The following is a 17,473-nucleotide window of genomic DNA, read 5'->3' as shown; positions in this document are numbered from 1 at the left end:
ACAACCCAACATAACCCAAACTGGGGGTGTCACTAGTCATGAGCATTTATTAGAGTAAAAATACAACTACAAGGTCTGAAATATACAAAACAGGACCGACAAACGAAAAGGGAGAAAAGCGGTGCTGCGAACGCTGACAGCCACCTCGCTAAACTCCGATAACCCTGCCTCCAATCAGCCAAAAACCCGCTACCGGGTGTAAAAATACTTGCATCTACACACAAGGTGCAGGGAGTAAAGTGACTACTCCAACTCAATGAGTAATAATCATAAATAAAGACTGAGTGATAAGAAATCACGAAAAGATCATCAACAGTTACGCAAATGAATGCAGAACAACTAGTGCAGATAAGCACAGAAATCCGCCCCTCGGGCACAAATACACAGTTAAGCAAGTAAATGACAGGCAAACAGGAAAGATAAACACATAAGGTTCGCCCCTCGGGCACCATTTCAACAAATCCGCCCCTCGGGCAATCACATAGAACAGTACCAGCCTCTCGGGCAATCACATAGAACAGTACCAGCCCCTCGGGCAATCACATAGAACAGTACCAACCACTCGGGCTATATCACACATCACACTGGGTACCCGCGCTCACTGGGGGTGTGCAAACTCCAGGAGGGGCCCATTACGGCCCAAGCGCAATAACAAGCCATCTTGTGGCATCATAAACAGGCTCTCGGCCTCATATCAATATCAAGCCACCTCGTGGCGTACAATCTTAGTCCCTCGGCCTAATAATCAAATTAGTGTATCACCGCTGCGGCGTGCAGCCCAATCCCAAAGATAACCTCACAACACAGGCCCTCGGCCTTACTCAGTCAAAAATCACATAAGCCTTTCGGGCAACAGTAAAACACTATTTCTCAGCCTAAAACTTCATTTAAATATCATTTGAGTATTAAAACAAAGTAAACATGGCTGAGTTTTGAAAACAGTGGAAATAACATGACTGAGTTCAAATATAAAGTCAATACAGTGAGTTAACATCAACAACAATCCCCGAAGGGTTCAAATAATTGGCACGGAGCCCAAATATGGAATTCAACCCAAATAATGATGATAGCAAATTGATTTCAATCAAATACATGGTAAAATCATCAATCGGGATGGACTAAGTCACAATCCCCAACGGTGCTCTACCCCACGCTCGCTATCCGACGTGCAAGTCACCTCAACATAGCACTACGATGTGCAATCCGGGGTTTCAAACCCTTAGAGCATCATTTACAACCATTACTCACCTCAAACCGGCTAAAACTCTAGCTCGCGACGCCTTTGCCCCTCGAATCGGCCTCCACGCACGTCGAATCTGTCCAAAATCATAACGCATACATCACAATATGCTAAGGGAACAAAGCCCAAGCGAAAACAATCGAAAAACACCAAAAAACCCGAAATTAGCAAAACCCGAGCCCCATGCCCACTTCACAAAACTTAGAATTTTTTACATCAACGGGTTCCTTATCTCCTCACGAGTTCATACATATCAAAAGTTCTCAAATCCGACCCCAAATGGTCCTTCAAATCCCAAATCAAAAGTCCAATTTCTCAAGCCCTAGTTCTTCAATATTAGGCTTAGTTTCCATGAATTTCTAGGTGGATTTCACAGTATAATCGAGTTTTAGGACCAAAATTCTTACCTCAAGTCGTTTCCCCTTGAATCCCTCTTCATTCTCCTTCAAAAATCTCTCAAGATGAGCAGCAATGGGTGAAAATAGACCCACATTCAAAAATCTCTTTGAGATCGCAAAGCACAAGGACTCAACTCCCAGAATTACCATATGCGAACGCAATGAAGCCTATGCGATCGCAATGATCCGCAATATGACTCTACGCGATCACGGACACTCCTCCGCGTTCGCAATGAACAAAACCATCCAGGACCCCCAGGTCCAATTTACTCTATGCGAACGCAGCACTCACTACGCATTTGCGAAGACCAACCTCCCCAAACTATGCGATCGCATGCCAAACTCCGTGAACGCAAAGCACAAATGAACAGCCTCCTCAAAACCTCCTATGCAATTGCATGGCACCCTACGCGATCGCAGAGAACAAAGATCTGCAACACCTGAGCTAAAAATCTGCAACATTTTAACTTAGAAAATGGTCCGATTGACCACCCGAAATCACCCGAGGCCCCCCGGGACCTCAACCAAAAGCACCAACACACCCTAAAACATCATTCAAACTTGTTCCAATCATCAAAACACCTCAAACAACATCAAATTACTCAAAACTCATCGAATTCAAGCCTAAGTTTCAAAAAACTTCCGAAATACACTTTCGATCAAAAACCCGACCAAACGACGTTCAAATGACCTGAAATTTTGCACACACATCCCAAATGACATAACGAAGCTACTGCAACTCTCGGAATTCCATTCCGACTCCCGGATCAAAATCTCACCTACCAACCGGAAATCGTCGAAATCTGAACTTCGCCATTTCAAGCCAAATTCTACTCTGGACCTCCAAAACCAATTCCGATCATGATCCTAAGTCATAAATCACCCAACAAAGCTAACCAAATCATAAAAATTCTGATCCGAGCTCATATGCAAATAAGTAAACTCTTGGTCAAACCCTTCAAATTCAAAGCTTTCAACTGAAACTATTCTTTCAAATTCAATTCGATTCTCCTGAAACCATAACCAACGATCTATATCAGTCGTAATAAATCACACGGGACAAGTCATGCCCAAGAACTGGCGATCAAAGTGCAAAAGCTCAAAACGACCAGTCGGGTCGTTACAGATCCATAACAATTGAGCACAACAGGAAGCAGCAGTAACATACTCAGCTTCAGCAGTAGATAGGGTGACTATGTTTTGCTTTTTGGTAGCCCATGACACAAGACATGAACCAAGGAAGTATGCCATGCCTGAGGTGCTTTTCCTATCTACTAGAAAACCTGCATAATCAGCGTCAGCATATCCAACTAAATTGAAATTGCTACCTTTGGGATACCAAAGACACAAATCAGTGAGACTCTTTTGGATTTGCTTGAAAACGAGCACAAAACCCTACACTGAAAACAATGTCAGGTCTGCTGGTAGTAAGATATAGGAGTGAACCAATCATACCCCTATATAACTTTTGATCAACTGATGAACCAGGTTCATCAACATCTAATTTAGTGGCAGTTGCCATGAGTGTGTCTATTTCTTTAGATTCCTCCATTTTAATCTTTTTGATTAGCTCTTTTGTATACTTCTGCTGATGGATCATGGTTCCATTTGGACTTTGTTTGATTTGCAAGCCTAAGAAGAAGTTAAGCTCACCCATCATGCTCATTTCAAACTCACTCCCCATTAATTTTGCAAAGTCCTTACTTAGCTTATCAGTGGTGGCCCCAAATATTATGTCATCAACATATATTTGTACAACAAGGAGATCCTTACCTTTTTCCCTTAAGAATAAGGTACTATCAATTTTACCTCTTTTGTACCCATGCTCCAGCAGGAATTTGGACAATCTTTCATAACATGCTCTTGGGGCCTGCTTGAGTCCATAGAGAGCCTTGTCTAACTTGTACACATGCTCAGGACAATCCTTGCTTTCAAACCTTGGAGGTTGTTTTACAAACACTTCTTCTTTCAAGTAACCATTCCGGAAGGCACTTTTAACATCCATTTGATGAAGAGTGAATTCCATGTGTGTTGCAAAGGCTATAAGAAGTCTGATTACCTCTAGTCTTGCAACTGGAGCAAAAGTCTCATCATAGTCTATGCCCTCCTCTTGGCTATAACCTTGGACCACTAATCTTGCCTCGTTTCTTGTGACTGTTCCATCTTCATCAAGTTTGTTTTTGAAGACCCATTTTGTACCAATGACTGATCTGTCCTTGGGTCTTGGAACTAGATGCCAAACTTGACTTCTTTCAAACTGATTGAGTTCATCCTGCATTGCATTCACCCAATCTGCATCCTGCAAAGCCTCAATAACATTTTTAGGTTCAATGATAGATAGAAAAGCATCAAAAGCACACAGATTCTTTAATTGTGATCTAGTTTTAACTCCAGATGTTGGATCAGTGATAATGTTCTCAATGGGATGAGAACTTTGATACTTGTGAGGTTTCACAACCAAATGGTTTCTGCTAGATGTTTCTCATATGTTCTGTTGCTGAGGAACAAGGTCATGAACAGGTTCCTTTAAGGGATTTATTTTAATTCCTCTTTGATTAGTTCCCCCTGTCAGGTTGCCCTATATGGAAGAACCTTCCATCACCTGTTCCTTCTATTGGTGCCACTTTGACCTGAGCTGATGCTTCAGTCAAGTCCTTTACCAATCCAATGGCTTCATCTTCATGTTCCTGTCTCTCAGAAAGAATGTTAGTTTCATCAAATACTACATGCACACTTTCTTCTACACACAATGTTCTTTTGTTAAACACTTTATATGCTTTGCTATGTGAAGAATATCCCAAGAATACTCCCTCATCACTTCTGGGATCAAACTTACCTAGGGAGTATTTTCCATTGTTGCGCATATAGCACTTACAACCAAATGCCCTAAGATGGGATATATTTGGTTTTCTCCCTTTAAGTAACTCATAGGGAGTCTTCTCTACAAGAGGTCTAGTCATGCATCTATTGATTATGTAACATGCAGTGTTTACAGCCTCTGCCCAGAAGCTGTGAGGCAATTTACTAGAAAGTAGCATGGTCCTAGCCATGTCCTCAACGGTCTTGTTGTTTCTTTCAACTACTCCATTTTGCTGAGGAGTCCTAGGGGCAGAGAAGTTATGATCTATGCCATTTTCATCACAGTATTCAGCAAACTTTGCATTTTCAAATTCAGCTCCATGATCAAACCTTATGGATGCAAGTTGATTTCCTAACTGTTTCTGAGTTTTTCTAACAAAAGTAGTAAACATATCAAATTCTTTATCTTTAGATGTTAGAAATAGTACCCAGGTAAATCTAGAATAATCATCAACAAGTACCATTACATACTTCTTTCCACCTCTGCTCATGCTTCTCATTGGACCTCAAAGAACCATATGAACTAGTTCCAACGACTTGGACGTGCTTACCATTTTCTTGGTTTTGAAGGATGATCTTACCTGCTTCCCCTTGCACATGCCTCACAAACTTTGTCTTCCTTGAACTTGATGTTGGGTAACCCTATCACCAAGTCCTTGGAGACTAATTTGTTTAGCTGATTCAAACTTGCATGACCAAGTCTTTTGTGCCATAGGAGGGGATCATTAACCAACACACTTAGGCAAGTGTGTTTATTTTCTGACAGAGTGGACAAATCTACAATGTAAATATTATTAACTCTTTTTCCCTGCAAAACAATCTTGTCAGTGGTAAGGTTAATCACAAAGCACTTGGTAGAGGTGAAAGCTACAAGATTACCTCTGTCACACAGTTGTGACACACTTATTAGACTATATTTCAAGCCATCTATCAAGTAGACATTCTCTATGGAATGAGAATATGTCTTACCTACCTTTCCAACCCCAATGATCTCACCTTTCTTTCCATTACCAAAGGAGTCATTACCTCCTTTTAAGTTCTCAAGTGAAAGGAACTGGTCCTTGCTCCCAGTCATATGTTTTGAATAGCCACTATCCATATACCATATTTGGCTGCTTCCTTTTACTTGGACCTACAAACGAAATCAGGGGTTAGTCTTAGGAACCCAAACTAATTTGGGTCCCTTTCCATAGGCAAAAGGATGAATCAAATTCCTTCTTGCCTACCCAGGCAGCTTACTTTTCTCTTGAACAAAAGCTTTTTTCTTTTGACTGGCCTTTACTTTTGTATTACATTCATTTTTGTAATGGCCAGTCTTTCCACAGTGTGTGCATATTTTATTCTCAGGAAGTGTGAGGTACTTGCTTTCAGGGTCCCACTTTGGTGCTTGAGTCCCATAGCCAAGTCCTCTTTTGTTGCTACTGTGATGCTTTTGCAACCAAGAGAGTGCATCAGAGGCCTTGTTCCATTTGCAAGTTCTGTCTAGTTCATGTTTCACTTTTCCTAGATCTTCTTTTAGGACTTTAATCAATTCATCCTTCTTATACAATTCATCCTTCATTTTTCCTAAGTTTTCCTCTAGAGTGAGATATGTGAGATCAGCTTTCTTCTTTCTTGTTCCTAGTTTCAGTTTTAGGTTTCAGACCTATGTTCTAGGACACTAGTGTCAAGTTCAAGAACCTAGTTCTTCTACTTAGCATTTTTGCAATCACTCTCATTAGCCATAGACTCTAGACTTTTGCATTTTGCTTTTAGGATCACACATTCCCTAGACAGATCTTCCTTTTCATTGTTGATTATTTCAGACTCATCAATGAAGTCTAGTAACAACTCAGATAACCTTTCTTTAGATAGAAATTTAATCTTGTCTTTGAGATGAAGAATACTTACCTCTTGTTCATCATCTGATTCTCCAATAGCCATAAGAGCTTGTTCTTCTTCAGCTTTACCTTCTGAGTCCTCATCTAATGTTTCTCCCCAGGCAGCAACCATAGCCTTTGTTGGTCCTTTGTTCCTTCTTGGTTGAACCTGTTCCTTCTTCCTGTTCCTTCCTTTCAGCCCTTTATTTCTTCCACTCAATTTCCCATTGAGGGCAGTTCTTGATCATGTGATCAGTCTTACCACACTTGTACCGACCCTCATTGATCTGTTTCTCAGGAGCCTTTGGCTTGTTGAAGGTTGTACCTCTTGAAGAACCCTTTCCTCTCATAAGGTACTTTTTGAAATCTCTTGTGATCATAGCCATTTCATCATCCTCCAGATTCGAACCTTCAGCATTTCTGAGAGCTAGACTTCTCTCCTTTTTGGGTGTATCCATCTTCATAGTTTGCCTTCTCAGTTCATAAGCAGTAAGGTTTCCAATCAGTTCATCCAGCTTGAGGGTAGCAATATTCTTAGATTCCTGAATAGTAGTGATTTTGCTTTCCCACGAAACTGGTAGAACCCTTGTCAAGATTTTCTCAACCTTGTCTTCTTCAAGGATAACTCTTCCAAGAGATTTAAGTTCATTTGTCAGTGTAGTGAACCTAGTATACATCTCTTGGATAGTTTCTCCTTCCTTCATAGTAAAATTCTCATATGGAGAATACAACAGTGTTCCTCTGGACATCTTTACTTGAGGTATTCCTTCATGAGCCACTTGCAGGGTGTCCCAGATTTCCTTAGCAGTGGTACATCTTTGAATTCTACTTTACTCATCTGGATCTAGTCCACACACAAGCCATTTCTTGGCCTTAGCATTTTTCTCCCACTTCTTCAGGTCTTTAACAGTGCAGTCGACTCTTGTCTTTAGCACATCCTCTCCTTCAGCATTCTTCTTTGTAGTTGCTAGAGGACCATCAGTGACTATGTCCCAGAGTTCAAAGTCTTCTCCTATGATGTGATCCCTCATCCTGTTCTTCCACCAAGAAAGTACTGACCATTGAAAAGTGGAGGTAGCAGTGGACTGCCCTTCCCAGTTCCCAGGTGGTGCACTCATGTTGATCTTCTCCTAAGGTGTTAGCCTCTTCAAGGATAACCTGCTCTGATACCAATTGATGTTCTAAACGTCAATACCACACAAGAGGAGGGGGTGATTTGTGTGGTACCCAATTTTCGCTCTAGAAGAACTTGGTTCTTCTAGGTGTACTTTCTACTACTGTTTGCAGAATTAAAAGTACATGAAATAAAGAACACGGAGATTTTTACGTGGAAAACACCTGGCTCAAAAGGTGAAAAAAACCACGACCTACTACTCAGTAGGATTTTCCCAAACTTCCACTAAAATCACTGAGCTAAAACAGCATTTACAAAACTCTTGTAAACCTAAGGATTAAACTCTAATCCCGTTGTGGCAACCAGCCTCTAACTGCTGTGACAACTTCAAGTTAACTCTAACTTGAATACTTAAAATACCTATTACAATTGCTTCTAGATAAAGCTGAAAGGTACAATATGAAAACACCTACTACAATTGAACTAGAAATAAAGAAAGACACATGGTTCTTCAATCTGGTTCATGTAGCTTCAGGTTTGCACACTTGAATCACACATGAACTGCTTGCAAAAAGCCTTGCTATTTTGCTCTCAATTCACGTTTAACTTCTGCGTTTTTTGTGCAACTCCTATAAAAGAGAACAATCACTGTTATTTAATGAGTTAGTAATTAGAGTTTGATTAAGACTCAATTGCTGATCTTCCATCGAAGTTGAGTCCTTGAACAACACAAACCCAACCCTATCCTTTATCCGGATTGAGTTCTCTTCTCATAAGGAGACTTTCACTCCTTATCCAATATGCAACCTTTTCGATCAGTCCAGGAGATATTGTTGCTTGATCACTGAGACTTATCTCCTTCACGTGCATCTCACATGTATAGGTTGATAAACAATGTGCCTCACACGATGGACCTGGTCCATGACTGAGTTCATTTGTTATCCTTCAAAACTTCTCCTGAACTTGGGCCAATTCATGCAGGGGTTGATTCATTGAGTGTTTATTAACGTAATTAAGTAATTTGTGATTAGATACGAGCGAATTGGCGGTGGAATGAAAGGGTAAAGCTATAATTGAGGCTTCAGTTGTGTTCAAGGCATCGAGGTAAGTGTTTGGTCTAACCCTAGCTTGAGGGATTAGGAGTTGAGTTATATTTGATGTGTGTTCTTGTGGAGTACGACATATAGGCATGGTGACGAGTATCTATACGTCGGTGTCGAGCATGACTGTGGGTCTTAAATTGATATTTGTTGTATTCTTGAATAATACTATGGTTGCAATAGTGAGTAGATCCGTGGTATTGAGCAAAGGCTTAGCTTATTTCCTTAGAAGTTATTTATGAGTTAGAAATGGTGATAATGGAGATGATTAGGAGTTGAATTGAGATTGGTTATGCTGGTTCTCCCTTGCCGGGATGAATATACTTGTACTGTTAAGTTCCATTGCCGGGATAGAGTATTTTATGGTTAATCCCTTGCAGGAATTTTTATCGTGATTACTGTAAGCTGTATATTTGGAATGGGTTGCGCGCCGCAACATTTTTATTTATGTATACATATATGGATCGGGTTGCACGCCGCAACATATATTATATTGGATCGGGTTGCACGCCGCAACAGACATTATATTGGCTCGGGTTGCACGCCGCAACGGATATATTATATTTATTTGATCGGGTTGCTCGCCGCAACAGTTATATATATATACATATGGATCAGTTGCGCGCCGCAACAGTAGTGTCATTATATTATTATAGATACTATACTGTTCCTTCACATTTATTTAGTTTCTGCTAAGTTGAACTGTTTCCCCGATGCATGTACCCCCCTCCCTTTTAACTGCTCATTACTTGTTTACTTTTCCGCAATATATTATATATCCTGTTACACCCCAGGTTTTCGTGCGTGAAAGTACGCCATAAGTAAAGTGATGAAAGTCCGAAAATGAGATATTATATTTTGCATTCTCATACGTGAAAGCATCCTCGTACGTTAAAGTTTCATCGTAAAATTAATCGACGTAAATTCGGAAATGAGATTTATTTTGGGATTATTAGTATACGCTATTTATAACAAGCGATAAATAAGTGCTATGAAGGATAAAGGGGTACACGAGTTAAAGAAAAGGAGTTTCGTTGAAAGTGGCCAATTTGGGATAAAACACGGGTCGAGCGATACCGATAATTACAAACTAGTACCATGCAAGGTACCATATGACCACGATAGTAGGGTATATATATATATATAAAGTGTGTTAAAAGTGGATAGTATTTTAAGTAGGTTGAGATGATTCTTAATTATGTGGATAAATTGGTAATTATTTAAAACGATTGGGATAAGAAAATCACGTGGCAATAATACAAATCAAGCANCGTCATACAGGATGACATGAACGAAAAAGGTAACAGAAGCTGCAAGATTAAGGAAGTATTTCGACCACGACGGTCATGATATGAGACAAAGAGAACAAAAGGGGGGGGGGGGATAGCCTAGACTTTGAATTTATTCATAGAGCAACTGCTTGAATGGCAAGAAGAGTAATAATGTATTCACAAGAGCTATAAGTTACGAAAATGATAAGAGCATCAGTCAACATTCGAGGACGAATGTTCCAAAGGGGGGAATGATGCTACACCCCAGGTTTTCGTGCATGAAAGTACGCCATAAGTAAAGTGATGAAAGTCCGAAAATGAGATATTATATTTAGCATTTTCATACGTTAAAGCGTCGTCGTACGTTAAAGTTTTGTCGTAAAATTAATCGACGTAAATTCGGGAATGAGAATTATTTTGGGATTATAAGTATTACACTATTTATAACAAGAGATAAATAAGTGCTATGAAGGATAAAGGGGTACACGAATTAAAGAAATGGAGTTTCGTTGAAAGTGGCCAATTTGGGATAAAACACGGGTCGAGCGATAATACCCGATAATTATAAACTAGTACCATGCAAGGTACCATATGACCACGATAGTAGGGTATATATATAAAGTGTGTTAAAAGTGGGTAGTATTTTAAGTAGGTTGAGATGATTCTTAATTATGTGGATAAATTGGTAATTATTTAAAACGATTGGGATAAGAAAATCACGTGGCAATAATACAAATCAAGCAAAGTGACTCATTCATTAATTTGCTAGATGGCAACTTTTAAAGAGATAAGTATATCTTATTTGGCTAAAGATAATGTACGACTAGTATTGCTTTTAGAAAGCAAACATTTACTTTAGAAAGAAAACATTAGAAAATACTACAACAAGTGAGTTTTCGGCATTTTTTCCTAAGATTTTATTGAACTTCTCATTGTCCATTATTTTTAGTTCAACTATAAATGTTGTCCTCACATATATCTGTAACGGTTTTCTTATTTTCCCTTTTATTTGTCTTAGTATCTGAGAATGAAAATAATGGGAAAAAGGCAATTGAAGTTCATTTAAGATTCCTTTGGATGTGTTTCGACAGCTCCAATTGAAAATGGAAAGATTAGAAAGTGTTCTGAGTTGACGGAGCTGATTGGAAGAGAAGTCCGTAGTAATCTTAGTAGTTACAATACTAATGAGAGGTTGAGTTTATAAAGGATCATGTTGGCCTATTAGGCCAGTATGTCACGTGTATTTGATGATGTAATAAGAAAGATACGTTATGTTGGTACTCGGTTGAGTAAGGTACCAGGTGTCCGTTGCGGCCCATCGATTTGGGTCGTGACAAAAGTGGTATCAGAGCAGTTCTGTCCTAGGGTGTCTACAAGCCGTGTCTAGTAGAGTCTTGTTTATGGGTGTGTCGCGCACCACACTTACAAGCAGGAGGCTACAAGGCATTTAGGATTGTCACTCTTTCTTCTTACTCTAAATTTTGTGGTAGAGCTCACTTATAAGAATTCAAGTCCCGAACTTCTTTTTTTATTCGTAATAAGACGACGCCTACGTTCAGGAAGATGATCGATAAGAGATATAGTTGTGGAAGTGTTGAATTAGAGGAACACGACTTTGTATCATGCTTATGATAAGTAAATGTAAGGTCTTCAGCAGATCATGTGCGTACTGAAAGGTGTAATCCTCTTGATAAGAAGCCTTAAGGCAAGAATGTCTATCCACCTTTACGGTGAAAGACAATGAGAGATTAAGAAGATAAATACAAGTTTCAACAAGCAAAAGAAGCAAGATAAAGAAGGGTACGAGGCGCCCGTTAACAAAGGTTAACAATGTTTATAATTCAAGCAGAGGAACATAAGCTTTTTGTGTTATATTCAATAGTAACGGAGCTATATACAATTGGTCGCACGCATTCCAGATATGCCCTATGGGGGTTAAGACAAGTAGTATAAGAAGATATGATGGATGAATTGTTTGCGTCAGTTGATATTTCCGAAGGATATTGCAAATGTGCTAATAGATATGATGGTGCACTCTAAAATAGTACAGCTAGATATAAGTACTATAAAGATAGGCACTGGAAGCCTTGAAGGGATAAACATTATCTTTGAATGGCTCTCGTCCCTAGTGGAAAAAAAATGTTAGGCAATTCGAAAAGCCAAAGGATGAAGCAAAGGGAGGTAAAAGCAAAGGAATGTCTTGTTTGAATTTTTCGAATACCGTGACAGACATAGATGTTAGCAGGGAATAAGAAAAGAGTTAGTGAAGCATTATAAGTAAGATGTGATACCTGGATGACAACGGTAGAAAAAAGAAAGAAAGATGAAAATGATGACAGTATTATATAGTCTATAGTCAAGTGAAGGAAAAGACGAAAGGTGACAGGCCTTGAGACAATAAAAGAGTATAGGCCATAGAGTCATATCCTCATTTCAAGAAATAAGTTCGTGACTCTACCATGCTTATCAGAAGGAAAAGTTAGACCCCAAAGTAATAAAAAATCAGTATGGGCTAGTGAACAAGGTAAACTAAACATGAATTGGGGACTGAGTGATTTGATATAGTCGGCATCATGAGAATTTTAGATTGTGTTCTGGCAATAAAAGAATGGACAACAGAAGAAGATTCATGAGAAATTCATATAATGGTCATTTAGGAAGACACTTCCCTAAAGCAAACAATGTTAGAAAAGCTAAGCTTAAGGGACTGTATGTACCAGTTACATTAAGTGCCACCCTCGCAAGTAAGGGAATTTGTCATCCTTGGTATAGAAGGATTGTCGCAAGGCGAGTAAGGATCATTGATGTTGTGAAACAATGCCAAAGATGAAGAGGCAAAACATCTATCGGTAAATCCTCGTGGCTTCAACTCTTAGTACACCCCTAAAGTGGGGAATATGGAGTGATGTGGCATTAAGTCCGAATTAAGTAGTTCTAGTGACTATGGAATGGTAAAAGAAGAATGCGATAAATGAAAGAGGAATGAGATAGCACTTATCCAAATCTTACAGATACGCTACGATTCAAGAATATTGTGCAAGCACGACGTCGAGGAGAGGAAGTAAAGGTTCCTTCCTGAGCTGTTATAAATAAATAAGGAGCCAGTGTGAGACGTAAGTTAAGACAAAGGAAATAACCCAAGAAAGATTACGAGGAATATTGATATAAGAATGGGCCAACAAGTAATTAGTAATTGGTCAGAAAGATCCCAGTTATGGCTAAACAAGGGGTTACAGCGAGTCATCAGATCGTGTAAGATAAACATAGTAGAACCCAACGTGAAGAATTCAGCCTCAAAGAATATCATTATAATACTTGAGATATATTCAAACAAGAGTCGGGGTAGTTAAAGGTACCGTATGAGTGTTACGGGGATAAAAGAAAGTGCCACTAGGAAGGCAGTCAAAATATCAGTTCAGAAGCAACCATACAAGCACAAGGGCATGGAAGTAAGCAACTACGGATGACTATAGGCAAGTAAGGACATCAAAAAGGTCCGTAATAAGCTCACAACTTTACAAGAGTCAAGGGTTCTCCCTAAGTACTACAACGAAATACTAACTGAGGAGACAAGAAAGAAGGCTTCAACCTAAGCACAACGGCCTAAAGAGAAAATGGTCGTGTAACAACAATCTCGCAACAACATTCTAAGCATTCCAAAGGAAATTGGCACCTACCGTGGTTAATGAACGGGAAGTAAGAATTAAAAGTAATATTTGAGATCATATGAGTTGTGTAAAAACTCTGGTAAGTGTGGGCACTAAGATAAGCTAAGTATGGATGCAACAAGGGGGCAGAAAGACCAGGAAAAGCAATAGCTTACGTTGAAAGAAAGCTAAGATGGAACGAAAGAATTATCCGATCAATGATCCAGAGTTAGTATGTTGTGGATACACTCAAGAATTTGGAGAATTATCCAGGCAGCATATTTGTTGATAATCATACAGCCATAGAAGACTCTGAGATAAGCTAAAAGAAAGAATTGAGCCCAGGGCATAGACAAAGGATTGAATTGTTAAAAGATTGCACCATGGATATTCCATAAAGCCCATGGAAGTCTAAGGTAATAACTAATACCATGAGCCGCAGATTGAAAGATAGCTTAAACCTACATAAAGATTGATCAGAGGGAAGAGGAAACTAAAGAGTTACATCAACTAAGTAAATCAGGAGTCTGATTATTGGACTTAGGAAATTATGAAATCGTGATCGAAAAACATTACAGGACAGTCTTAATATCAGAGGTATTTGAGAGATATTACAATAGCCATATTCTATAACGGCTCTACAATAAAGCCAGTTCGAAAAGTACCAGCCTCATAAGAAGTCAGTATAAATTTCCCACCAGATTGTGTATGCACCAGAGGTGCAAGTGTTGTAATAGAGCTTCAAGTTATGATTGACGTGAATTATACCTATGTGTAAGAGAGGTCATGAAAGAGATAGAAGAATATGCGAATGGGAAAGTAACAAAATGGATAAGTCCTCAGGATTAAGCCCATGAAAACAAGAAAAGCGGATGGTTTCTCTAAATTATACAAAGCTCACAATAGCCTGAATGAACTCAAAGGAGTCTAAGACTAATAGCATTTAGAATGCCACCCTGGTAATAGAATGAGGGTGCATTTGTGATAGATAAGAGATGACGTTTGGGCCATCGATTGAGTAATGATTCAACGAAGAAAAGAAACGGATCTTATGAATTGGACAGGATTAAGTACCAACGCAAGGTGAATCCCATTGGGATGCTGTGAGGTACGGTTATGAAAACAGGGTATTGCCCCAGGTGGATCAATCTAATCATTTCAGACGTTCCCCGATAAAATGTGAATCCTAGCAACAATATTACATAAAAGGTTAAGTTATCAATGGTATATTGTAGATCAATATTGAGGCGAATCAACAATGGATGGACAAAAGTTATAAAGTATGAGATAAGATTAGGCCGTCATTCTAAAGATGAACAGTAATGAAGAAGCATTAAAGGACTTGAATTTATACATATGGAATGAGCAACAAGAGTGAGCCGGGACTTGGTAGCAGCCCTCAGCAACGATAAATTAAAGTAAGAGTTATGGCAGTAAATTCATACGGATGGTTAAACGGACCTATGCGATGAGATATAGCAATATTCGCAAGTTCTACAAAGTATCAAGCAAAGGTCTTCAGTATACCTATAGAAGCCTAGAGAGGCATCCTATTAAGCCTTGCATATACAAAGTAAGGCCTACAGATTGACTAAAAGATAAAAGGAAAAAAAAGGAAAGATGAATCACATAAGTGCACCTACAAAGCCAGGGTCATACAGGCTGCATGACAGAAGGTAACAGAAGTTGCAAGATTAGGAAGATTTCGACCACAGGTCATGATATGAGCAAAGAGACTAAGGGGGGGGGGGGATAGCCTAGACTTTGAATTTATTCACAGAGCAACTGCTTGAATGGAAAGAAGAGTATTAATGTATTCATAAGAGCTATAAGTTACGAAAATGATAAGAGCATCAGTCAACATTCGAGGACGAATGTTCCAAAGGGGGGAATGATGTTACACCCCAGGTTTTCGTGCATGAAAGTACACCATAAGTAAAGTGATGAAAGTCCGAAAATGAGATATTGTATTTTGCATTCTCATACGTGAAAGCATCGTCGTACGTTAAAGTTTCGTCGTAAAATTAATCGACGTAAATTCGGTAATGAGATTTATTTTGGGATTATAAGTATTACGCTATTTATAACAAGCTATAAATAAGTGGTATGAAGGATAAAGGGGTACACGAATTAATGAAAAGGAATTTCGTTGAAAGTGGCCAATTTGGGATAAAACACGGGTCGAGCGATAATACCCGATAACTATAAACTAGTACCATGCAAGGTACCATATGACCAGGATAGTAGGGTATATATATATATATATATATCTGTATTGGGAAAAAACTAAATTTAAATATTGAAGATGATGTGTCATGACACGTGGACTGGTCAAATAGTCAAAGCGTGGTAATCAGTTAGAAGGCACGAGCAACAACAGATGCGGGAGAGAAGATACTTAAAGGCACGAGCTATTATTCAGATGAAACGAAACTCGTACCTGTTCGAGTCATTTAAAGCTCGAAGATCATAAGGAATTGAAGATATGAATCTGATAGCGTAAAAGAGTCCAAATTCAACATTAAATGCCAAATACGTTAGAGAATTTGTATTTAATAGGAATGATTGAGTAACATTTCTTTTAATGTCATTTATTGCTCGTAATTGCCTCATTAAGACAAAGGCATTACACATTTTCTTAGAATTAACTATAAAAGGAGAAAGTCACAACATCTGTAGGACAGGAAATATCATTGCGATTATACTGAAATATATACTTAATCATTGCTTTTCTCGAAGTCTCTCATATCTTGATTATCAGTAACCCGATTTCTCTCTTAAATTCTAGCTTTAACCAAATATTCAGTTTTTTGGTTAAACAAATTGGTTCCGTTACCGGGAATCTGATAATCTATTCTTTTTAAGTTACATTTTATCTGTTGTTATCATCATGTCAAACAACATCAACAACAATAACAGTGAAAATACCTTGGGAAACCATGAAAATCAAATCCATCAAAATCAAGGTGATTTACAAAACATTAACGTGGTTCCTTCCACTCAAAATTCACCACGTCAATCTCGTGAAGGAACTCCTACTCCTGAATCTCGTGCTGTTGAACAAGAGCAATCTGAATATTTTGAAGGAGCAGATGACGCTTTACAGAAAGTAATTGATGCACGGGTTAGCAAAGCTCTTCAAGCTCTAGTTAGTCGATTACCTGTTGCACCACTCACACCTACGCCTAATAACAATACATTGGAGAATCCTCGTTCTGGCCTTGTTAATTCTGGAAATGGAGGAACCCCCAGTGAACCACAGGAAGGAGAACCAGGTAATTCAAATAATTCTCATTTGCAAAATTTAGTACTAACTTTGCAGAAACAGCTTAAGGAACAAAATGAGTGCACCGAGCAAATCCCTGGAGTTCCCCCTGTAATCAAAGGAGTGGATGTGGATAAATACTCGCAACAACCTTGGAAACCAAGTGTTGCTCCCCTTCCAATCCCTAAAAAGTTCAAAATGCCTGACATCTCGAAATATGATGGCACAACAGAACCACGTGATCACGTAACTGCATTTACTACAGGTGTAAAAGGAAACGATTTGACCAAGCAAGAAATTGAATCCGTGTTGGTCAAAAAATTTGGAAAAACACTCACCAAGGGTGCATTAACCTGGTATTCTCTTTTACCTGAAAATTCTATAAACTCTTTTGCTGAGCTTGCAGGTTCTTTTATTAAAGCGCACTCGGGAGCTCAAAAGGTTGAAAAAAGAATGGAAGACATTTTCAAAATTAAACAAGGGGACTCAGAGTTGCTCAGAGATTTTGTTGATAGATTCCAACGTGAACGGATGAATTTACCCCGTGTACCTGATAATTGGGCTGCAATAGCTTTTGCAAGCAACTTAAATGATAAAAGTTCAGAAGCCACGAGAAGACTTAAAGAAAGCCTTCGAGAGTTCCCTGAAACCACGTGGAATGACGTTTATAACAGGTACAGTACGAAGTTGCGAATTGAGGAAGATACCGTACCTCAGTTT

This window comes from Nicotiana attenuata, unplaced genomic scaffold (genome assembly GCF_001879085.1).
Source record: "Nicotiana attenuata strain UT unplaced genomic scaffold, NIATTr2, whole genome shotgun sequence".
Taxonomy (NCBI): Eukaryota; Viridiplantae; Streptophyta; class Magnoliopsida; order Solanales; family Solanaceae; genus Nicotiana; species Nicotiana attenuata.
Note: the sequence above shows the minus strand (reverse complement) of the source record.